Source organism: Equus quagga, unplaced genomic scaffold (genome assembly GCF_021613505.1).
Source record: "Equus quagga isolate Etosha38 unplaced genomic scaffold, UCLA_HA_Equagga_1.0 235_RagTag, whole genome shotgun sequence".
Taxonomy (NCBI): Eukaryota; Metazoa; Chordata; class Mammalia; order Perissodactyla; family Equidae; genus Equus; species Equus quagga.
Window position 1 is genome coordinate 1,188,758 of NW_025799850.1, and position 26,052 is coordinate 1,214,809.

Consider the following 26,052-nt stretch of genomic DNA (forward strand, 5'->3'; position numbering starts at 1 on the left):
GAATGAATATGTATTATTATTCCCATATGCCCAGGAAAAACTTCTCTTTTGAAAGCACTTATAGTGGAAAATATTTTTATTTAAAATAGGATTTTGTGCTCTGTGAAAACTGCTGGGAGCAGCCAATTCGAATTTGGAAATCAATACTGCTCACGGAGGCGACTTTGTTCTGAGATCCCTGTTATGCTCAACCACTTTGCTAGCTCCCTAGGAGATGGATCTTTCCCAGGCAATAATAAGTCAGTGCTCTGGGGCATTTATGGATGGTATTCAAATTGATAAATGAGTCAATAGGAGAAAGATGCACTGCTGGTATTAGGAGATAACCATTTAGTCACTAACTTGCAATGAGATCATAGACAATTTAGCAATTTCCTGGACCTCAGTTTTCTCAACTGTATCAAAAGCAAATACATGTCTGCTAACATTGCTTCCAGATTTTGTACCCGAATTATCTGAAAATACAGTAACCAAAGCAAACCAATCTACTACAAGAGGGTCTGCAGAAGAAGCCTTAGAAAGGGAGGATAAAGGGGAGTCTGTCCATCTTATGACAGCAAAATATGATTGTTCTCCAGCATCTGAGTGATCCTCCACAGGATCTGAGGACCTCAACATTATGTATTCTTATTTTTGCAATAACCTTATTTCCCCAAGTGACACATTCACTTACCTTTTGTAAGAATTAAAGGGTTGACAGAGTGTGGCAGGAAAAATTATCCAAAAGCTGGAAAAAAGGTAAAATGACGAGGATGATGATTTTTTAATATTGTGATGAGTACTTTCTAATAATCCCACCTAATTAACTATTTTTACTCTGTTGAGGAAATGTAACTTTGTATGACATACTATCCATGTGTGATTCAGCCCAAGCATTTTATAACCTTGTAAAGTCAGGGGGCAGTTTATATAAAACTGATAAGGGGTGATCCTTTCCCTTGCCTAGTAGAGAAAATAACCCCGAAGTTTATGGTTGCACTGTCCGATAGGACATAAACCTTATTTCATCATTCCTGTCCTCGCTGACTGTAAATCCCAGTTCCTCGTAGCCTCATCAGATCAGTTCTTGTCATTCTGCTTGTCACCTCATTAAGGAGTTAAACGAAACCTTGAGCCCTGCCCGTTATCTACCTGTATGAGACTGTGTTTTAAACAGTTTGAAAACTGTGCTTTCAGAAGTGTCATACTCCTGGAGAAAGCAACTTTCTCCTTTGAGGAAGAGCTAACAAAGCCCTCTCTAGGCCGGTTGTCTACATTCTGAAAGCTCCACCTAATTAAAACAAGTTCAATAGATGGCACTGATCACACCTCCCTGTGTTCCGTAACTAAGGAATTCGGTTTCTCGCTCCATTTACTTCTCCAGCACAGAGCCCACCTATATACAAAAGTCTTTTAATTTCTGTCAGACTTGGCTGCTCCTTCTCCCCTTAGCTTAAATGGAAACAAAGTGCAAATCTTGACAATTCACTCATTATAATAGTATCACTTTTTATTTTTTTATTTAACAGAAAACAGCTTGCCTCCTTAATGGCAAAGAATAAAGTGACAGAAAATAAATGAGTTTCTAAATTTAAAGCAAGCATTTTGTTGCCAAAGCAACCAGAATCTACAATTATATAATGCAGATAATATCCTATCATAAGAACACAGCCAAATATATGCTGGAAATGAACTGATCTTGGAAATTATAATTATTGAAAGAAATGAAAAAGTGACATTTTATAATTTACTGAAGAGTACATTAACATCTTAAAGTGATAATCTGTTCTTGTTATTTTTATCTTCATGAAAATGAAAACAATTTTTTTACAACATGCCTTTAGACAGAAAGGAGATGAATGTGAAACATAGGGGAACACAGAAGGAAGTTACAAATACGTTTTTAAGGTTAGACACTCTATAGCATGGCAAAAGTTGCTATGGTAACTCCCAGATTCACTGCTAATAAAGGTTGACCCTGGCCTTCATTTTATTTTAAACTTCAGACACGTGAAACACAATAGCCATGATCAAATTGCTATAAGTATGTTCATGCATGCGCAAATATAACATCAGAACGGTGAGGAAACTAATGACTGCAATGGCATTTTCAATTGCACTTGATCTAACACTTGTTAAAATTTGTTTACGTGATGTAGGCGTTATTTTTATTGTCAGTTTTTTTAAATTTTTGGTTACTTTTTCTTCAATATCTTTACTTCTTTTTTAAAGTCCTCTAATTTCCTTTTTTATTTTAATATTAAATTCGAGGGACAAACTCAAGTTCACAGTTACGGAGACACTGGACTGAGGACTATCCGTTCTATTCTCTTAGAGTCCTCTCAAACAAAGGCTGTGAGCATTGTGCTATTCATTTCAACTACTCTGAATTATTTTTCCTCTTTCTCAAATTTCTTTGTTAGTATATTTGTTGAGATATATGACTTGGCATTAAGATAGTTTAGAAACTGTTCAAGACCAAAAGCAAGATTAAAGTCAAATATCGAGTTTGTATTGGATATCAATTGTGTAATATTTATACACCATTTTAAGGGCAAATTTGGTGCCTGATGCTGTGGGAGATATTTTGTTTAATTTTGTTTCTTTCAAAATGATTTACTGACTGTATTAAAAGCACTGATTTGCAGCTATGTAGTCAAAGTTCTGCTGCTTGATTTCTTGTAAATATTCTGAGGCTTCCACTTGGGAAGTAAAACATACTAAATGAATGTAAGAAAGAATAAAAAGCAATGCAAATCTCTTCCTTCTCTTCTTCTTCCTTCTCTTCATGAACAATTTAAGGCCAGGGAAGAGACAGGGCCAAGCAAAGCAGATAGCCACACCACACCAGGAGGAGAAAGAGGGAGGCAGCCAGAGTGACTAGGAGTAGGGTTCAGAGCTCATGGCTGTGAGCAGGGAACCCAGCCAGTCGGAGGCTCAGAGGGAAGTGTCAGCATTCAGAAAGGGCAAAGGAAGGCTTCTGCCTAGAAGGGTGGCCCAGCACTGGGCTTCAGAGGCTAAGCAGGCTGAGGAGGGTGTCCACAGAAGTCAGTGTGAACCGACTTGGTGTCAGAGCCAAAGCAGGGGGAGGAAGGCTTTCAGTTAAAGCGGGAGCAGTGAACTGGTGATGAGTGTCACGAGCTGGCTGGGGACAGCCTCCACAAAGAGGCAGAGCTGGATCGGGAGGGGTTCTGTCCACATGAGGGTGTGGTGGTGGAAATGGGAGATGGCTTACATATAAGGTTGTTCAAATAACTCAATATATTAAACATAATGGAGGCAAGTTTTTCATTGTTGGAAAAGGTAGTTACAAATAGGGCAAAGGAGAAATCCAGAATGAACCCTGTGGTGTTAAATTTGAATTGGATATATTAGTGGGAACTCATAACTTTTAAAATATGGCAGTATATATACAGAAATATAGATGTAAATGTCTGTATATATGTTTATATGTGTACGCATGTGCATACACATGTGTCTATGTATATGTGGATGTATGTGTGTTTATTTTTCCCTATCTATTAGCAATGACATCCCAAAAGCAATAAACATCTTGCTATTTAAACATCTTTTGCCACTAAAAGGAATCAGGGATCCTCAAAAAAACGACTGAGCCCAAAGTTGGGGTATAGAAAGTATAAAAGTACAAAAGGACTATCGTGCTGTGCCGAAAAGCAGGAAGGTGCTCCAAAAATTAAGGGGATATGTCAATAGACCAAAAAAAAAAATCCAGTTTGAAGAAGCTCCCACTGGCCAAATTAGGCCAATTTTTGCTTCAAAATAAATGATGATAATAACAGATTATAAGCCATTGAATAAAATAGGAAATCATTCATCCATACAAAAGCATAAATAAATGAATAAATTGAGAGCTTAATGACAAATACGATATTTATATAGTTTAAAAGTACCTTTCTATAAGATATATATTAATTAAAAATGGGAGAAAGTATAATTTTACAGATAAGAAGCCTCGCAGACACCACTATAATCAAATGATCAAAGTGAACACCACTTTGGGTCAAATGGGACAAATGGAAATCAAGCACCCCTGATAGAGGCAATGAGAAGAATATAGGATCACTTCTAAAATATTCCTGCCAAATGCACAACCTGAATCTAATTATAAGGAAAAGGCAGATGAACCCAAATTTTCAGGACATTCTACAAGATAACTATCTGTACACTTCAAAAGTATCAAGGTCGTGAAAGTCAAGGAAAGGCTGAGAGACTGTTCCAGAGAGAATGAGACAACTAAATGCTAAGAGTGATTCTGGACAGCACCATCTTGTTATAAAAGATATAGTTGGGGTCATTAATGAAACTTGAACAGAGTCTGACAATTACGTGGTGTCATGTATCAAGGCTATCCTACTGATTTTGATGTGATATGTGGGAGAATGTCTCTGTAGGAAACACACACCAAAATATCCGAGATGGATGGGACATCATGTCAACAACTCAGTCTCAAATGGTTCAGGAGAAAAAAGCTCCTTGTATTGTACTTGCAAATTTTCTGAAAGTTTGAGAATTTCAAAAAATAAACATCATGTTTTAAAAAATTTCAAAATGAAAAAGAGCAATTACTCTCATCCTCCTTCCTTAAATTGTCGCCCAACCCCACATCTCACCAAAGTTACAACATTATAAAAGTGTCGCATCCTACCTTCATGATAGAAACAGGTTTTAATTACCTAGGTCTGAGAATGAAATTTAAGATTTTGAGTCAATTTCCTTTACCTTTTCATTTTTTTGGTGTTATAAACCATAATGCTATTTTTACATTGTCTTTTGAAGCTCTTAGAAAAATGTTTTTAAAAAAATGGAGACTGTTGAAACAAAATATAGTATAGAGCTTCCAAGTAGAAAATGTGTACCACTGGAATGCTAAGTTTTCTTTTATGTTACAAATAGAAATTCATCATAATTTACCTTCCTGCAACATTTTGATAAACCCACTTGAAGGAAGAAATACTATGCTAGGACCAAAATGTTTTGAGCAGAGTCACTAATTTCTCTGGAATCAAGGCAACTCTTGTGGTCACTTATGCAAAATGTTGAAAGGGCTTGATTCATATTTGTGAAGAAAGACTTATGATAAATTGAATTTTTTTAATAATCACTGATAATTATAATTACATGCAATTCAAAATTTGCACCAAGATTAATTTCTTAAAACCAATTTTATATAAGGTTAATTAGAAAATCTATCATATAATCAGCTTACGCCATGTTATTTCTCACTAGAAGGTTGGCTTTTTTATACCATGTATTTTATATGCTGTTTTTGTGTCAATATATCTATTTTTAGCATTCAGTAACCAAAAACCACTATATATTATATTTTAATATTCAGATTTCATTTAATAAAATTAAGAATATCTTTTTCGTGTGGTTGACTATATTTTTCATAGTTTTACTTTTGAGGAAAATGCTATGATATGCCAACTTTCAAATTTTATGGTGAGAAATGTACATTTTCTCCATGTTTCAATAACTATTAAACTCACTTCCATCATTCAAAACAAAGTGAAAATTTCACAGTACGCTGAGGTGGGTCAATTCAGTTCAGTATGTGGGATGGGAATACATGCTCTGCCTACAGCCTCTACTTCTAATAAAAGGAATATTGTTGTGGCACAACACATACAAATAAAAATACAATGTGTAAATAAACATTGTTACATAAGAAGGGGGTGAACCACGTTGTCACATATTGCAGCATCTCCTTCTTTTATAAGGCTGAGTAGTATTCCATTGTATATATATACCACATTTTGGATGAACCTTGAAGACATTATGCTAAGTGACATAGGCCAGTCACAGACAGACGAAGACTGCATGATTCCACTTATATGAGGTATCTAATATACACAAGTTCCTAGAATCAAACAGCAGAATGGTAGTTGCCAGGGGCTGAGGGTAGGGAGAAGTGGAGAGTTACTAATTAACAGGCAGAAAGTTTCAGTTAAAGCAAAATGAATAAGCCCTAGAGATGTGCTATGCAACATTGTATCTATAGTCAACAGTAATGCACTGTACACTTAGAAATTTACTAAGAGGGTAAATCTCATGCTAAGTGTTCTTACCACAATAAAACAAAGATTACTTTAGAGTGAACAATGAGCATTGTGCTAATCCTATAGGTACTTTTTCCCAACCGTAACTTGTTAAATGGTGTGAGCAAGCTTCATAGTCTTTGTTATTGTCCCACTTAGATGGTAAAAAAATTCAGATTTGTTTTAAACCATCTAATGTTAGCACTCCAGACCAGTGTGTGCTGGGAGGCAGAAGGAAGGGTGATTTTTCAAACATAATATTTCTGAAATTGTCTTTGTAAACATGTCAACGCTTCACTTTTCTCCCTGGTGTAATACGATAATTGAGAATTAATTCATTTGCCTATTCTTCTTAAAGAATGGTAACTCATACCTGTTAAGAAGAAAGTATCAGGCAAGGACTTAAAAGAAGAACTCGTTGAAGCTGAGAGCATTTCTGAGGACAGTACCACTCTGCACGAGGCAGTCGCCTTCTCAGTGAGTGGAGATTAACACATACATAAAAGAATCGCCTCTTGCCAACTTTATTTGGAAAGCCCAGCCATCCATGTGTGATGGAATAAATTTAAAAGTCCAGATGATGCAGGAGATACTTGGAAAGACGGGCCAGAGCATTCAGTGAGCTTTCAAATTTATTTCCTCACACATGGATGACCATTCAGTTTAAATGAAAGCAGAGAAGCACAGCTCATCTACAAATATGTCCAAGAAATGTTTGGTTTGGTTTCAGAAAATATCATGTTTTTTCTTTGGCTCAGCTGATTTGCCTGGCATGCTTTAAAAGAAGTATCCAGTTGTCTTAATTTTACTGCAGCAGATCAGATAATAGATAGTCCAAACCTGGATTCCCATAGGAAAGTCCAACATCTGAATCTTAATTTTTAAATGACAGACTTAGAAAAGAAATACATACCAGGAAACAGCAAAAGAAATTAGAGGTCAAATTAAATTTAAAGAGAATCCCTTACATAAAAGAGATGGGAATAAACTAAAACGTGTAGAAAGAAGCTTTCCTAACAGCAGCTAGTGGTAAAAGTTAGCCTTAAACGTGGTGAAACTATATGCCATAACTTCTAGCTACTCCCTATCGCAACAAAGAACTTCTCTCTGTTTTCACTAAAATTTGTTTGAGGTTGATTTCCAAATAAGAAAGTGAGAAAATAAAAGATCCAGTTTATTAAAAAAGAGAAATGAACCTCAAAAGCATGCTGCATTAAATAGAGATTGGCATAGAAAAGCTGAAGAAAGGAAATTAGTCTTTTTGTTAAATTGGACCACCAAGGCAATACATTAGGAATAACACAAACCTGAAAAAATATGTTTTTAATGGACTCTTTGCTTGGTTGATTCTTTGTTGTGTATTAAAGTTTTATCCCTATGAATAAAAAATATTTTCTTTATTCCTCACCATGATTAAAATACAGACTAGTATGAACCAAAAAACTGAAATAATTTTTCAAATGCAAAAGGAATATAGATGCAAACAAGTGTCACTTTGACTAGTGAAGTACACAGTAAAGAAAAGCATCAAAAAAACATGAAAACAAAAACATCCATCTTCCTCTAACCCCTTTAATGCCAACACTCATCAAGAGTGTGTTTCTTTAAGTCATTTCTATATGCCTGTTACAGGTATATTTATGTCTTGCATCACTCAAGATTAACCAAATTTTCATGTTCTTATCATCAACACATTTAATGACTACCTAATACTCGAAGATGTATGTTTAACTGACCATATTCCTATCAATGGACATTTAAGTTAAGGAGCATATTTTAAATTCTAAAAAGACCAAGGAATTTTGGTTCCCCAAACAAATATTACACTGACAACATTGAAATGTCCCGGGTAGAACTATATATCTAGATAAATACATTTCATATATGTAACAGGATTAATGTGAAAATATTTGACATGACTTTTATAATGTTTCATTCAATCAACAAGCACTCATTGAGCGTCTGAAATGCTCCGTGGCATTTTTCTAATCTAAGTAGACCCTTTGAGTACTTAGAGAATAAAACAGACTGGAGCTTACTTTCTAGGCTCAAAGAAGCATAGGTCCATTGGATGTGAAGCCGAGTTCGTTATTATGACTCCGGGTCATGATAAGGAAGATACTATCACACGAATTCACTGTGCAGTGAGATAAATAAGAGTTAAAGTACAGACATTCCTCACATTTTAGACATATGTAGATAGAAGATCAAGAGTTAGACTGGGAATCAAGAAATCTAGGATCTGGCCCGAATATTCTCTTTTTAACTTCTGTGGCTATCCAAAAGTCACTTGAACTCTCTGAACCACAGCTTTTTCATTTCTAAAATAAAAATAATAATAGCTGCAAGCGTAAAGAGAAGCAAAGTCCAAAATATATATGGACCGGCACACAGTAATTTGTTACAGCTGCCTAATAAAAACCGAGGTTTGACTACGCTTTGCACACAGCAATGTAAGATTGTTGAAGAAATCCTTAGATTATTATGTTAGGCCTATGTGTGAAATTCTACTCAGAATCTGGTTTTTGAGAGCTTTTTATATATGATCAAAGTTCCAAGATTTAAAATATGCATATCTATCCTTCAGTTCTCCATGTCCGGTTGGGGGTAGGAGAAAAGCTTCTAATAGCTACTAATCTCTCTTTTTAATCATCTCTGCTTTTAAAATCTCTCCTAGGTCTAATCCATTAAATTTCATCATAAAAGTTGTAATTTTAGAAGGTACAATTATAATCAAATGATTTTACTTTCACCCAACAAGCGCCTTCTGTTTCTATTGAATCTGCATAGATTATGTTTTATTTAATTTTTTTTACTTCTAACATCTAAGAGTAAGAGTACTGGGTAATTATGAATTAAATTAATAAATATCCTCCTTTCAAGTCGAGAGAATTTCACATATAACAGCATGAATGAATAAGCAAGCAGGGCCATCAGGATGTGTCATTAATCAATCTCTTTTGAAAACATCAGCTCCTCAGCCTATGTTGTTGTATTATAGCTTATTTTGTGTCTGTTTCTGCTCTCTTAACCTCTTCAAGCCAGGTTTATACCAAAAATAATAATAATAATATTTTTCTCCAGTGTTTCCCTTAATAGTTACTGAAGTTCTTCAGTAAAACAGAAGAAAAGAAAAAGAATCAAGAGTAATAACAAATACATATTCCACCCAAAATAGATATGCTTTGCGGTGAGCATAAGATGAAAAATGTGACTGCCATCTCCACTGGCCTCTAAAAGCATGAGCATCTCACAATGCAGAGGATTATTTTTGTGCTTAAATATATGTGGTTTTTATACAACATGGTCCCTAAATGTAAGCTACAGCTGAGATAGTGTTATGCATTCACAAAATCCTTTAAATATCTTCCTGGGCAGATGGTAAGACTACATTTCCCAAACCCTGGCGCATGTAAGTAGGACCATGTGACTGAGTTCTGGACAATGCAATGAATAGAAGGGATGAAGGCCAATTCCAGGCCTGACCCCTAAAAGCACCCTCAATGTTCTGTGCTCTCTTTCTTCTCCCATTCTGCCAAAAAGATAACGCCAGAATGACCTAGAAGCCACGAAATGGTGAGATAGTGTAGCCACAAAAATGGAAGCATCCTGGATCCCTGAATGACCACTTATAATAGAACCATCAACTCAACATTGGACTACAGCTCAAACAAAAAATAAACTTTTATTGCATTAAACCATTGATATTTTAAGGCTGCTTGTTATAGCCTATTCTGACGAAAGAATAGATAGCTTACTCTAACCAAAACATGAGCCAACTAAATAATCTGGAGCTCCCCAGAAGACACAAACAAACGTTTCAACGTTGAAAGAAACTAAAATCAATAGTACATTCTTTCCCATGGGATTTTAAAGGATAGCTTTTACTTTTTTCCTTACTAACTGAATTTAGAAAGCCTAATGCCTGTGTCAGCTAGGACTCCACTATGCTAAATGCAAGAAGATAGAGGTTTTCACCTCTGCTCTGCCACGTATGGTCTCCACATCTCTGGGCCTCTGTTTCCTCATCTATCAAAATGAAGAGGTTGCACAAGATTATATCTAATGTTCATTCTAGGTCTATAAGACCAAGCCTATAAATCTAAACTATATTATGACAATCTGCATTTTCTGTAGGTAATAGCATTTATAGGGGCCCCGTGGCCAAGTGATTAAGTTTGTGTGCTCCGCTGCTGCAGCCCAGGGTTTCTCCAGTTGGGATCCTGGGTTCAGACATGGCACCACTCGTCAGGCCACATTGAGGTGGTGTCCCACATGCCATGGCTAGAAGGACCTACAGCTAAGGTGTACAGCTATGTACCGGGGGGATTCGGGGAGATAAAGCAGAAAAAAAAAAAAAAGATTGGCAACAGTTGTTAGCTCAGGTGCCAATCTTTAAAAAAAAAAAGAGAGAGAATTTATAAAAATTGAATAAACCAAGAAATTTGCAGACACATCAAAAAAAAAATAAGCCAAGTTACAATTCATATTTTGAAACAATTTTATGAAGCTGTTAATATGAAAACATGGCTTCAAAGATTTGAGAAAGCTTATCCTACATACCAGTTTGGAACATGAGCTTGCTGTGGGAATGAATATAAGCTTTCTCCCAAGAATATGAGCTAATACTCCCAGGCTGAGTATTAAAACTGGTTATACCGATTCAATACATTATCTAATATAGTCTGAATCATAGAAGTCATGGAAAATACATTCTGCAGCAGAGAAGAGGAAAGAATATCACGTGGTTAATGAACTAGACTGCATCCCGAGTCTAGGCTTGACTCTCTCAGTTCTGTTCTAACCAGGGGGTTGACCCTGGCCAAACTACTTTATCTAACTGTGCCTTAGTGTCCACAACTGTAAACCAAGCAGATTAACGTTATCTGCTTCATCGGGTGGTAATTATGTGCATTAACTAAGTCAACATACGTAAAGGGTTTGGAACGATGCCAGAACATTGTTAGTATAATATCTTTGCTATTATTATGCATTGAACTTATATTAAATTTCCTCCCTATCCAATTCAAATAGCTTTGATATACAACACAGTTATAAAATGAGAAAGATTTAAAGAAATTTGACTTAATTTTCCAGTGCTATCAAAAGCTGCAAACTGTGCATTGGGAAATACTAGATTTTATTCTTTTTAACTGACCCTTTGTAAAATTCCCTTGCTGAGAACATTAATAACATCAAGCTAATTCAAATTAAGATTCTCTCATTAAAACTGTTATACTTTGGCATTAAGCAAAAGAGTTATTAGTATAAATATTTCTAAGAAGAGAAAAAAGGCGACAATTTGAACTTCTAGTTTAACAGAGTGTAACGATGTTGTCAGGGAAGGACTATGATATCTGTATAGGTCAAAATCTGTCTGATTTTATTATTAGTTTAATGCAATTTTATGTCAAGATTAAGCACACCCATAACTGCAAGTCAAGAATTTTTTATATGAGATGAAAACAATATGTGTAAATAAACATAATACCAAGGAATCTGGAGTTGAAAGATAGTTGAATAAAATAAATTAGGAAGAAAGAAGACTGTTTAAAAGAAAACACACAAACAATTTTAGGGTGCTAGACACAAGGCTAACAGCATTACCTCACTTCAAAGATGTCATGTTGACAACTATTTCTCACTACATGGTGAACTAGATAGCCTAAAAACTCCCTCTACCAAAAACCTGGAAAGACTGGGTAAAGTACCTGTATGCATTGAAAAGTTAAGCTTAAACAAAAGGAAAATTCCCAGAGCCCTAAAAATAAGTAGAATCTGAATACTAGAGTGAAGTTGACACTTAAGCCTTTTGGATGCCCTCAAATAAAGACAGAGTTTAACTGCTATATGGAAAGAGAGATGGCCAGATCTAGGGCCTTTGGAAAGAAGGATGTAAGGAGTCAAAATGCTCACTTTATGTGAGGAACTCAAAGGGCTACATATTCAGTGAAAGGGTGGAGATGAACAACTTCATCAGTAAGCAAAGAACACAAAGAAAGTTTGTTAGAGCCAGTATGTTCTAAAGGGAAAGAAAGGAAGAGAGGTTGGAAGAAAGAGGAATGTGGAGGGAAAGGAAGATGAAGAGGGGGGAAGAGAAGAGGAAGAGTGGGGAAAGGAAGAAGAGGGGGGAACAAAGAGGAGGGGGAAGAAGAGGAGGAGGGGAGGCGAAAGCAAGAGGAAGGGGAGAGAGGGAAGAAGGGGAGGGAATAAGAAGAGGAGGAGGGAAGACGAAGTGAGGAAGGATGAGGAAGGGGGGACGGAAGTGGATGGAGGGAGGAAGATGGGAGGAAAGAGAGGAAGAGACAGAGATACAAAGGGAATTAGTGCCCAGAAAGGTGCTATCATACTGGTTTAGGGGTTCAGATTTATATGACTCACTTTGTCCTAGAAGCCCCAAGCTGAGAAATTTTCATTAAAATCTTCACTGAGAAGACATATAGACAACAACAGATATAGGAAAAGATGCCTAACATCACTAATCATGACAGAAATGTCAATCAAAACCACAATGAAGTATCACTACACAACTGTCAGAATGGCTATTATCAAAAACACAAGAAATAACAAATGCTGGCAAGGATGTGGAAGAAAGGGAACACTTGTGCAGTTAGTGGGAATGCAATAGGTGTAGCCAACTATGGAAAACAGTATGGAGGTTCCTCAAAAAATTAAAAATAGAACTACCATGTGATTCAGCAATTCCACGTCTGGGTATATATCCAAAGAATACAAAAATACTAACTCAAAAAGATATCTGCACCATTATGTCCACTGCACCATTACTTATAATATCCAAGATATGGAAACAACCTAAGTGTCCACTGACAAATGGACAGATAAAGAAAATGTGGTATATATATACAGTGGAATATTAGTCAGCCATGAAAAAGGAAATCTTGCCATTTGTGACAAAATGGATGGACCTTGAGGGCATTATACTAAGTGAAATAAGTTAGAGAAATACAAGTACTGTATGATATTACGTATCCATGGAATCTACAAAAACAAAAACATACAAACAAAAAAAACTGACCCCATAGAAGCAGAGAACAGATTGGTGGTTGCTAGAGGCAGGGAGTGAGGGTGGGTAAGTAAATGGGTGAAGGCTGTCAAAAGGTACAAACTTCCAGTTATAAAACAAATTAGTCCTGGGGATGTAATGTACAGCTTGATGACTATAGTTAACAATAATTTACTGTATACTTGAAAGTTGCTAAAAGAGTAAGGCTTAAAAGTTCTCATCACACACAAAAAAAAAAATGTGAAACTGTGTGGTGATGGATGTTAACCAGACTTATTGTGGAGATCACTTCGCAATATCTACAAATATCAAATCATTATGTTGTACACCTGAAGCTAATATAAGGTTATGTCACTTATATCTCAATAGAAAAAACTTTGAAAAAAAATTCCCTGGATGTTAACATTTTTGAGGTCTTAGAGAAAGCGAAAACAAAATCTGGGAAAATACAAGGATAACAGTGTTAGAAAGTTAATATAATTTACCAAGTTAACAAATTAAATGAAGAAAAGGATATAATTATCTCAATAGATGAGAAAATGCATTTAATAAAAATTCAACATTCATTCATGAAAACAAGTCTCTGACACCCATGTTTTCCTATTAAGAGCTCTATAAAATTGTTTTGAAATAAGAATTTTACCTTGGATTATTTTTTCTTGATAAGAGTCCGTAAATTTAAATATATCAATACATACCAAATTTATAATATTGCCATTTTTTAATCATAACATTCACATTTGTGCTAGTCTTAAATTTATAGTTAAGTAGATTTTTAATGACCCACCTTAGTCCTTTTGCCTCAGTTCTTTTATTTATCTTTTGGTTGGACAAAGTACTCAATCCAAATTCATCAAGAAAGACTTATAACAGCAATAATAACTGTCTTCCCATATTTTCAAAAATCTTTGTCTGTCACCCTTATCCTTGAACAAAACTGACTCAGAATAAAATTTGAGTATCTTGTAGAAATTGCTCCACTCTCTTCTGGAACACAGAAAAGTCTGAAGCCGGTAAGATATTTTTTTCGCTTACAACGTAATAGTTTGCCTTGCTGTCTAAAAAGATCTTTAGTTCTTTTTAAAGTCAATGTCTTTATTAGGCCATGTCAGTTTTTCTTGAGAAATAGCATGGCCTTTTAATCTGCAGATAATATCTTCATTTATTTCTGGAAGGTTTTAATAAATAGTTGTTCTGCTCCATAATTTGTTTTCTTCCTTGAGGACCAAATTATGTCTTTCTTGGCTTTCCTTTTCTTATCGTCAATATCTATCATTTTCTCTTCCACTCATTCTATTTCAATGCTAAATTTCTTACCCTTTTATTCCTAGCCTCTGTATTCTAGTCCAACTGCACTGCCTCCAGTTTCTCTATTTCTGTAATTATTTGATGGCTTTCCTTCTACTGTTACTTGAACTTTGCCAACTCATATTTCATCTTGTTGTCTCATCATCATTTTTTATACCTGCTTACAGCTCTCATTCATAGACTCAGTTGCTTCATATATGTAATTCTCTAATTCATAAGAAGGATTTGACCACAATTTCAATCTGCTCAACAGCAACATCTTTCTGTGAAGTGATACTTACTTTTCACCCGTTGTCCATTTCTGTTATTTCCTGATTTTCCCTTGTATTTTTGAATATATCCTGTGCCAATTTATTTTTGATTACTCAACATTTTAGGAAGTCTTTCCTATCCAGCTATCTGCATTTGATTTACAAAGTGGGGCAGGTCCCACTTTCCTTTCGGTTAGAATTTCCATTATGACCCAATTTTGTGTGTTCTTTCAATCTTTACTTCTTCTCAACTATAACTTTGTAGTTATATATTTATAGTCATATATTTATAGTTATATATTTATAATTCTCTTCCTCTTCCCATTGACAGACTATTTCCTAAAAATATAGGCAGTCTTTGTTATTCCTTCTTCAGCCATAGCAATTAGGTATGGGGAAAGTCTCACGCCAGTCTCTGTGGCCGTTTCCCATCATTGCAGAGAGAGTTTTGGATATTGCATCCTGTGGTAGGCTCCTCACTTTGAAATACTTTCTTTGCATCTTCTTTTTGCAACGCCAGGTATTTTCTGTCTGCTTCTTCTCATACCCCCTCCTTGATAGTCACTGTTCCTTCGCTCCATTTTGATCTATATTTTGGTTTCTGTTTTCAGTTTTGTTCTAGTTTCACTGAATGAAAAAAGAAAGCATTTCTGTTTCTCGTTATCCTGCATATTTTTCAGGAGAGGTAAAACCTGACTTTATGCCCCTATCATTAAATCAGAAGCACTGAAAATGGATTTTTTAGGCAAATCATGCAGTAGAGATTTTAAAACTGGACATTAAACACTATTTTTAAAAAGTGGGAAAAGACATTCCACAGACTGTGAAAAGATAGCTGTAATGCCTATAAACACATACAAAATTAAAATACAGAATATAAAGAATTTATACAAATCCTAAGAAAAATACAACAGCTCAATAAAAAAATAGGCAAAGTTTATGGAAAGCAATTTATAAAAGAAATTCAAAGGAGCAAATAAACATAATAAGAGACGCTTAACTCCAATGGTAGTCAGGTGGACAAAAATTTTAAAATCTAGCATTGCAAAATGTGGAATAGGGAATGAGAGGTAATCTCATGCACTGACATGAGCATAATTTGGTGCAAGCACTTTGGAAAATAAGTTTACAATTGTCAAGTTGAAGACCGAGAAATCCCATTTTTAGCTATATACATTAGAAGGAGACTTACCCAAGACACAAGTTTATAAGAGCAGTTTTCTTTAATGGTAAAAATTTGGAAACAGCGTAAATATGTATCAACAAGGGATTACATAAACAGTTGTATCCTCAAACAATAAAATGCTATAAAACTGTAAAAATTATATGTATATATACACATACATATATCAAAAAATACCTTAAAATTAAGCATAAAAGTAAGCATGTAATACAATACTGCCTAAAGTTTATGATATATAATGATATGCTATATATTATTTAAGATTGAATTCAGATGCAATAAAAATATAAAGACAAGCATGAGAATGGTAAATATCAAATGTGATATTTACCCCAGGGATCTCCAAAAATATTTGGGAAAGCGAACTAAGTCTAAACCAAACGATGCAATCAAGGATTCAGACTACAGTCATATAGACATTGAAAAGAAAGTGTTAAGTCACAAGCCAGTGATATCTAGGACATTTGAATGCTAATACACAACCCAAAGAAGCCAGAAGAAACTACTCCCCTGAGAAACCCATCATTTAAACCACTCACAAACATTTCTTTTCCATTTTACTCCACTGCTGCAAGTCATGATAAAAGTTTAAACATCAAATTGGCTTGGTAAATATGTCTAAATATGAATAGAGTGACTCAGACTATTAAAGTATTGAGGGATCTTAAATGCTGTAGCAGGGCCATTCCATTTTGTAGAGGAGACAGTACAATGTGGCCACCGCCATTGTCTCAGGTTGAGCTGCCATAGTCAGGGTTCTTGTAATAAGCTTCTGTAGAATGATTGATGACAGATCGATCTGTCTCCTGCAAAAATGAGGCCAGATCACACTGGACATGAGCCAGAAAACAATATTATCTTGTATTTTTAACTTATTTTCCTCTATATCCTTTTTATGGTAAAAGTTCCAATTTAAGATATCAAATCAAAGATCTCAACTTCATAACACTTATAAAAATCTCATAATCCTAGCCAATTATTTATAGCTACAATTAATATTTGTATCAATACAAGGAAAGAAAATCGGATTATAGATTGGTTTATTTATCTGCGATGGAAACTCATTAAGCTTGTAGATGCTCATCATCTCTTCATAGTAATAACGACCCTTGCCGACCTGCAGAGAAATCAGAGGCAAATAATTAGACGTCACATACCTTCGACCTTCTAGGAAGCATTTTTAAAGTAAGATTCAGAGAGACATAGTAAGAGAGCTGTTTCCCCACAGCTTTTCACACTCCGGGGTAGTTTAGTAGGATTTAGCCTCAAACATTCAAAGAAGGTTCTTGGTACCTGAGCCACAGGCATTTAAGCTGCACCAGTAGGGGAACCAACCCACCCTCTGGCATAATCAAGGATGCAAGCCCCGTGTATACAGCATCATCCCGGCCCCCAGCCCTGACTCTCCACCTCAGTACTCTATCAAGGACGATTACCTTAAGCAATAAGCTGTTGCCAGTTCCCATGCAGCAATGTTTAGTTCTTACATAATCTGCCAGGAAGGAGGTAAATTCCCTTTCTGGGAGACCGGTCTGCAGGAAATCAGTCTTCGACAATAACCCCTACCTCTCACTACCAAAGTTAGAAACCAGAACTCATTTTCCTGCCACCTTTACAAACAGAACACTGCCACGTGACTTAGGCTAGGCCAATTGGATACATCTACTGAAAACTACAATTTGGAAATAAGCAACATCAGGACATAGCCATGATAAGGAATCCATTTTCTGCTGAGAATGGTGAGAGAAAAATCCAGTTTTAGGAGGCAGCATGAACAGAGTTTCTGCCATCTAATGCCTAATGTCTCCAGTGCAGGTTGCAGCCCCGTCTCCGCATGGAAGCAGGCGCGGTGGACTAGCTGAAGCAGCACTCAGTGCTGTCTGTGAACTTCCTCTGGCTGTGCAGCTTCAAGGCCTACATCTCGAACTCTCCCAAAGATTATGTAATCTATCTAATGTGTTTTAACAAATTCCTTTTCTGTTTAAACAAACTAAGCAGTTTCTCTTGTTTCCAACTAGAATGCTGACAGATACTGAATTAGTTGCAGGCATGCTGCAGATATCACATCTTAAGGAAATAGAAATCTGAGATTGGTTATACGGATAGGTTGGGTTTGGAGGTGGTGAGGATTCAGCCTCTGGCAGCCCGTGAAACGCAGTGATTGAACATTTCATTAAGTCAGCACCTACAGTTACCTGGAATGACGAGCTAATTGAAGGCTGGCTTCAGAGCACTGAGAAGCCATGGGACACTGTGAAGGACATAAAGAACTCAAACCCTTTAGGGTAAACTGACTACTTCCAATTAGTCTAGAGAACCACAAAAAAAGATACTACGAGTTCAAAACCCCAAATTCTCAGCTCAAAGTACAGTGAAAGAACCAGGAACTTTCCATGACTAGCCTAAGAGCACCTCTGATCTCATGCGGTCACACGGTCGAGGCAAGCAAATAATTAAATTTTGTCAAAAACATCATCTGAATGTATATCCTCGCCAGGTCCCTTAGATGAAATTCAGACCACTGACTGGAAAGGAGTAGAACCCTGAAAAGTGAAATGGGGTCACACTGGAGGATTCAAATGCCTCTGAGCACTCTGAATCCCCAGATCTTACTGAGCATCCCTTACCGTGGAAGCAGCTTCTCCTTCCCTTCTCCGCTGGGCAGTGCTTCCCTGTGTAAACATCTGTCAACATCTGGACTAGGCCGCTTGCCTTGTGAAAGAGCGAGTTCCCATGTATCGTCACCCCTCATTATCTGCAAATCCAAGACCAGAGTAAGATCCCGCTTACTCTGTTGGGGTAGAGGTGAGGAGGGCAGCAACTTCCACGTTCAATTCCAGGTGGAAAAACTTTACCCCACCGAAAAATTGAAAATTTTTTCTAATTTATATTAGTAACCTGGAGAATATGCGTGAGAATAGATTCAGATATTACACTAAGGAGGAAACTAAATTTCTCGTTATGGGTATACTTAGAGATTTAGGGTAATCTACTTAAGCTGAAAATGGGTCTAAATATTTGCCAGGTTGGTTGACTGAAACCTGAATTCATGGTGGTAAATAAAGTTGAAGGGTAAGGAATTTTTGGTATAACATAGAAGGAGGAACCCAACATCTTAGGAAGCTGCAAAAATCGAGATGGATTTCTAGAGGGTAGGCTGTTATCAACTCCCGTGCTATCTCCAAGAACCCCAAACCATGTCCCTTAAGGGGACCCACAAGAAAAGCTCTTCACAAAGGCACTGAAAGTGGCCTTGCCTTAGAGAGTACCAATGTATTCAAAACGCGCTAAGATAGCTACTCTCTGTTGGCTGGGAATGTGCATGGATATGGAGCTTTTAAAAAGGTCTCTCCTTTTCAAAGATGATAATGGGCAGCTTGGGTGGCACAAAGTTTCAGCTTTAAGCAGAAGAGGGAATACAGGCATGGTTATGTTAAGAAAAGCAGAGTCGGCACAGCTAAGAGGATGACCTGACCTGGAGGGATCTTCTGCGGTGGACAGAGGTCCCTGGATGCCTAGGACACAAGCAGATGGGCAGTTCACCTGAGTCAGTTCCCAGACCTGGTGTACCTTTCCTAAGGGGAGACCATGTATTATTGAGGAATATCTTACAATAACATCAAAAGTATCTACTGTAAATCTTCCTTTATAGCTTTCCCAAAGGGACCCAAAGTCAAGAACCAGGCTAAATGTGTACTGAGGAAAGGGACATAGCAAGACATTTCAGAGATTATTAGATACTAGCTTTAAACTCACAGTCCCTGAAGGCACAGAATATTGTCTTCTACTAGTAAGAATGAGGTTTTTTTTAAAAAAAGAGTCATGATCAGAGACTATCTCAAGTGGATCTTATGGAACTCTAATCCCATGTGCTACAGTAACAAACCATCCCAAAACATGGTAGCTTACTATAATGATATCTATTGTGCTCATAAATTTGCCACTTGGATAGGACTTGGCGGAAAAAGCTCATCTATGCCCTGTTCAGTATCAGCTGGGTACTAGAACTTTCCCTTAACCCATGTGACTCAACAGATCCCCTGGTGCTTGGAGTGTCCATGTGAGTTCAGATTGCTTTATGGAAATTAAACCCCAATAAGAAATCCACAACCGAGGTGTTAAAAAGAAAGTAATTCTCTTTGGCTAGAAATCAGTCTGTGTTGGCTTTATGTTGGTCTCCATTAGACACTGAACACCTGATCACAATACACCAGGGCACATTGCAGCCTGAGCTGCCCATTACACACTGAACATCTGAGTTATTAAGTTGGACATATCCATCAACCTCGCATCAAACGCAGTTCCTGAGGTCACAAGAAGTTTGAATGAGCAGCTGGCTCTATTTCCAGTGCTCCTATTCCTATTGCAGTGTCATCACTTCCTCTACCCACTCATATGACCAAATGAGAAGTTTTTTTTTGTGACTACTTGATCACAGAGGAAACTTTTTCTGATTCACAGAGAGCTCTGCCCAATATGTTGGCATTAGTTCAAAATGAACTGTTGTGGCCTTACAGCCCCACTTGGGGTGGCCATGGGGGTTAAGGAAAGGATAACCCTGCTAGTGGGCAAAACTACCAGGGTACATATTGATCCACTTGTCCTAGGAGAAGAGATCGCATGAGGAACAATTCAAGGACAATGAGTAACGGTTTGACCAGATGGTCTGCGACAAAGAGGTTTGGATAAACCTCTCAGAATTAACTCAGAATTTGAGAATATTTTTGTCCTATGCAAATGTCCAGCAAAAAGTTCCCAGTGAAGAAGAGGCCTCAATAATTAGGGGTCAAGTTGTTCTAAGATGTGAATGTAATCAGTCTTTTTTCCCCAGTCCCAGTAGTGTTTACTCAACAGGGTCATTTAAAAAATAACCGTGGTGCATAAGGAGATTTTGAATAGGCTCAACATATGGACTTTCCTCACCAGTGCTGACTTGGTTGTCATCACTACTGAATGCCTAGTTTTCCAGCAACAGCAGCCATCCCTGAGTCCCTGATAGGTTCCCATATACTGAGGAGACCAGATAGCCACTTGGCAGCAAGTTGATTATTTTGGACCCCTTCTCCATGGTGGATTTTTCCTTATTGGAATAAACACTTATTCTGGATTTAGATTTGACTTCTCTGCTTGCCATGCTTTGCCAGCACTACCATCTGTTGACATACTGAATGTCTAGTCATCATCAAGTTAAACCAAACAATATTATTGCTGACTAAGAAAGCTCAAAAGCTCTATTTACAATGAAAAAAGTAAGGCAGTTTGTTGATGTGCATAAGATTTGCTTGTTTCTTGTGCCCCAAAAACAACTGGCCTTATGGAATATTGGAATGGTTTTTTGAAGGCTCAGTAACAATGTCAACTGAAAGACAATACTTTGTGAGATTTAGATGCTATCCCATCATATACTGTCTAGTTTTTGACTATGTTCTCTCAGCAAGAATGTAAGATTTGTGATCCAAGGGAAAGAAATAGAATGGTTATTTAATCTAAGAACTTGATTGACACAATGTCTCTTAAATTAAAGCGTTATACCCCTAAACTTTAAAATATATGTATTGAGATCACTGCATTTAATCTCATGATCTTTAAGAAAAGTCCTTCTCAAAAACACAATATGATTGTGATATGTTTAAATTATTTGTACACATATTCTACCTTATGAGACTTAGACAAGAACATTTAAACATAAAAGAGTTATAAAAGAGTAGGATAATTCTATTTACCAAGTAGTCACAAAATACTTGCTATGTAGTAAGTTCTCAGAAATATTTGTGGGGCTGGCCCAGTGGTGCAGCGGTTAAGTTCGCATGTTCCACTTCGGCGGCCTGGTGTTCACTGGTTCATATCCTGGGTGCAGACCTACACACCACTAGTCAAGCCACGCTGTGACAGGTGTCCCACATATAAAGTAGTGGAAAATGGGCAGGGATGTCAGCTCAGGACTAGTCTTCCTCAGCAAAAAAAAAAAAAAAAAAAAGAGGATTGGCGGCAGATGTTAGCTCAGGGCTAAACTTCCTCAAAAAAAAAAATTGTGGGATGAATAAATTTTAAAGAACAAACTCATTCAGTGAATTTTCAATAGTCCATAAATAAGAATTCGGCACATAACTAATTAAGAATGTACCTAGTATGTTCACTATTGTTACTCAACAGTTTCTGCTTTATTTCTTTTGTTGAAGTGGTGTTTTTTATGATTTCTATAACAGTCTCATATTAACCAAAAATTTCATTTCTATAAGCAATAGACTATTTCAGCCCATAGTTATCCTGTAGAAATAAACTCCATCTGATAAATATTTATTATTCCTAGTCATGACATATCTTTCTGTCTAAATCAAAACAAGTTAGCTCCAACAAGGAAAATTATAATGACAGAACTTCTTTGAAATTGAAAGAAATGCTATTCTAAAGAAATAAATGCATTTCATTGCTATTCTCATAGACAGTAACTTAAACGTATTTGCCCTCCTTAGAAATATTCAAAATCTTTACCTTGTTCTTAGGTTTTATTTTTAAGGGTTTGAACCTGTGAAATAAACAAGGCTATCTTTTCTTTTTGTTGCAGACATTTTTAATCCAATTCCTATAATAGTGAAACTCTGGGAATCTCAAACAGATATGGGCTTACTTTTTTTAATGGGAGCTGATCTCATGAGATGAGATTTTTTTATTTCCCTCCTGGTTACCAGAGAGAAAAAGAAAAACAAAAAAATAGACCTAAATTCTCCATGTAAATTTACATCAACTCTTAGAGATCTACGAATTTCATGCAACAAAAATAACAGCCTGTGAATGGGGCCAGGTCTTACCAGAAATGAAAATAACATATTCATCTTGAGGCTCAAACATCCATTTTGAAATGGTTCAAAAAACTCCAAGTCACAGGGGTTTTGCTACAAAAGTAACAAAGCAAAGGCTATGTAAAGTTATTAAATTACTGAAGAATGAAATATTTCCTGATTTTATGTATTAGAGTAAAAATGAAAAAGACATGATTCATACAAAATTATTAGATATCCTAAACTGTAGCTCCTTGATATACCGTATCAGTCATAACTCAGCCAAAACTCTATTTCCATTAAGAATACCAAAGAAATCTCAAATTGAAAGATCCAGTCATCAAAAATCCATTTTCTTACTTCAAATCAACATTGCTTTGTGATCCAAACATTCTGACATCTTCAGAATTAGAGTTACTCTCAAGATGTAAATTAAATCTATATATGACACTACTCTAACACTCACAGATTTTCATCTCTCTCACTAGATAAGGATCATATTTGTTTCATTCATTGTGTCCACCTGCTAAATTAAAGCACTAGGAAGTACTATTAGAAATGCAGATACCTTCCTCAAGAAGTCTAGGAGAGAAGACAAATGTGTAAATCACTAAGAATAATGTAACAAAGAATGAAGTATGTGTGTGATAAAGTTGTGCAACAAATGTGTGGGAACCAATCAATATATTCTAATTTGAGTGTTAAGGAATGTGCCAAATAGGTGGAAATTTTTAAACAGAAACTCTAAGGCTGTTCTACATCGCTATATGTCCCAAAATGTGTGATACAGTTTTTGCCTGTGGTGGTTACTCAATAAATGATTACTGAATGCATTTTTTGGAAGAAAGAAATTATTTGTAGTACATAAATAATGAACTTCCACAGATAAAATCAGCCCATCTGACACAGCTGCTAGCAGTCATGGTTAATATATGACGACAATTGATCCTTTGATATTATGATCCTACTATGCAACAATTGAGGACCATTCCTCAAGGGAACACAAATTGACGTTATATGCCAATCACTCCAGAGTACGGCAACTTTAGTCTTAACACAGTAAATATAACTCTCAAACTGTAATGTATCCCAGTCTAAGCCCATCAGAAATTCTTGCCGATGTGTTTATCCCTGATCACTACTTATTATAGTCTGGTAGCAGACCTCCTTCATTCTGGGACCTCTTGTATTTAAACAAACATTTTTGTAAAAGTGTGATTTAAGAAATTTGGTCCAGGCAGACACTAACAAGCAGGGTAGATAACGAATCTTTGCTTTCAAAAGCTAAATGTTCTCCACCAAGTATATATTTTATCATCCCAGATTGTCAAAGTCTCCTCATTTGACCTTTCAAAATTTCAGAAACGTGAAGGGACAAAGTTATCCCTAATAATCTACCAATCTCACTGCATCTGCTGAACATCTTAGTACCCACCATTAGGGAGATGGATGATGGGAGGTGAACATCAGTAGCTCATCTGAGAAGGGTCGCGTTCACTCCTCTGGTGATGGATGAAAGCTATTTCTTTGTTAGCAGCAATCCTCCTTTATTGTCATGCAAGTCCTGCAGTGAGAACCGACCATATTTTTTTTCCAGTTTACTCAAGTAAGGTGACACATCCATTCCACCCGGAATAGATGGCTGCAGGAACAACTCTACGTCCCTAAAAATTGTATTTCTATGTATGTTGTGGAATCTCCCTCATGCCACCTCTGGCTGAATTTAAAGATTGACTTTCCTTGAAAATCTAGAACGCATTTAAATTCCTAAACTGGGAGGAAGGAGAACTGGATTCTAGCTGCGTGAGTCTCTAGACAATCAGGTAATTTTGTAAAAGTAATTTGGTCATGCTATGTTCTGTTTCCCCATATACCTACCTCAAGGGCTTTTTTAAAATAAGTATAAAATGCATACCATATGTAAAGGTGTGGGAAGTGAAACAAAAATTAAAACAATCATTCAAAAGGAGGTTGAAACAAATCCTAATTCAGCTTTTAAAGAGAAGAGAATGTTTAAACCAATCTTGGAAAATAGTCATCTGTGACTGACTCAACACTATCAAAATCAACAGCTTCAAAGGAGGGAATGGACAATTAAAGAACCAGATGGTATGCAATCTGCCTTATCTTGTCCATCTTTAATATTATCTCACCTTAGTATACTTAAATATTTCATTAAACCACTTTATGTTTAATAATATTCTACATAGAAAGACTACAAAAATCCCAAAAGGGAACATACAATCAAACCCCTCCCCACTCACTATTGTTTTACACCTCCTCACTATCTCAACAAGACTGACCAAAAGACTTTCCCCAAGGAATTCATCCCAATCCAGAAATTTATCAGAAACATACTTCTCCTTCTCTTACTGATAAGGCCTACATCAAGACACACTTCTTTCTTGGTGACTTAAGAGATCAGCCCAAGTCTCAGGGACCTCTCTCTCCCCTGTAATGAGTAACTTGTAAGTGGTCTTGGCACTGAAGAAATGGATACAAGAAAATGTATACATGATAAAGATAAAGGTATGAAATACTCCCAAAGAGAAAAAGAGCTAGAAGGTCACCCTAATAAGGGACGCTTAGGACTAGAGATGGAGGCCAAGATGGATTAAGATTGATCATAAGGGGGAAGGAATATACATAGATATCAACCAAGAGATGAGTCTGAAATAAATAGAACTTTTTCCTTCTGTGTTTCATTATTTGCTCTCTTTCCCATATTTTGCTTAACTTTTGCATGTCTGAAAAATAGAAACAAAATAGAAAAAATATCTAAGAATATGAGTAAAAGTCTATGATATGCCAAAAACTATGTCTAGTACTGGATGAATACAGAATTATAAGGTATAATTCACACCAGAAAGTAAATTTATAAACTAATTTTAAGCCATTTAAGCAAGCAATGACCATAAATTTAACATTAAAATCAAAATTATATAACAGACTTCACATGTTGCTAATTTATCAAGGGTCAGGGCATTGTACAGAAGAGATGAACAGTGACTTTACAGAGAAGGTGAGATTGACTGATACCAAAGAGATCGAAAAGATAACAGGAAGATGAGAAGAAAGAGGACATTTCAGGTTGAGGGGTAGTCTGAACAAAAGCTAAATCTGAATGTACATGACAGTGTGCAGGAGATTATAAGGGGGTATGTGGAAGCTATAGTGTAAGTAGATAAATAAGATCTCCACTTCATTTCATATCATATCCAAGGGATAGGACTACAACTAAAAGATGAGAGTTGATCTTCTACTGGGCAAATTGTTTCTTTAGTATCTTTTTAAAAAATTATTTTATTGAGATCACATTGGCTTACAACATTGTGTAAATTTCAGGTGCACACCATTATATTTCAGCTTCTGTATAGGCTGCATCGTGTTCACCACCAAAGTCTAGATGCCATCTGTTACCATACATATGTGCCTTTTTATCCCTTACCCCCTTCCCCAACCTCCTTCG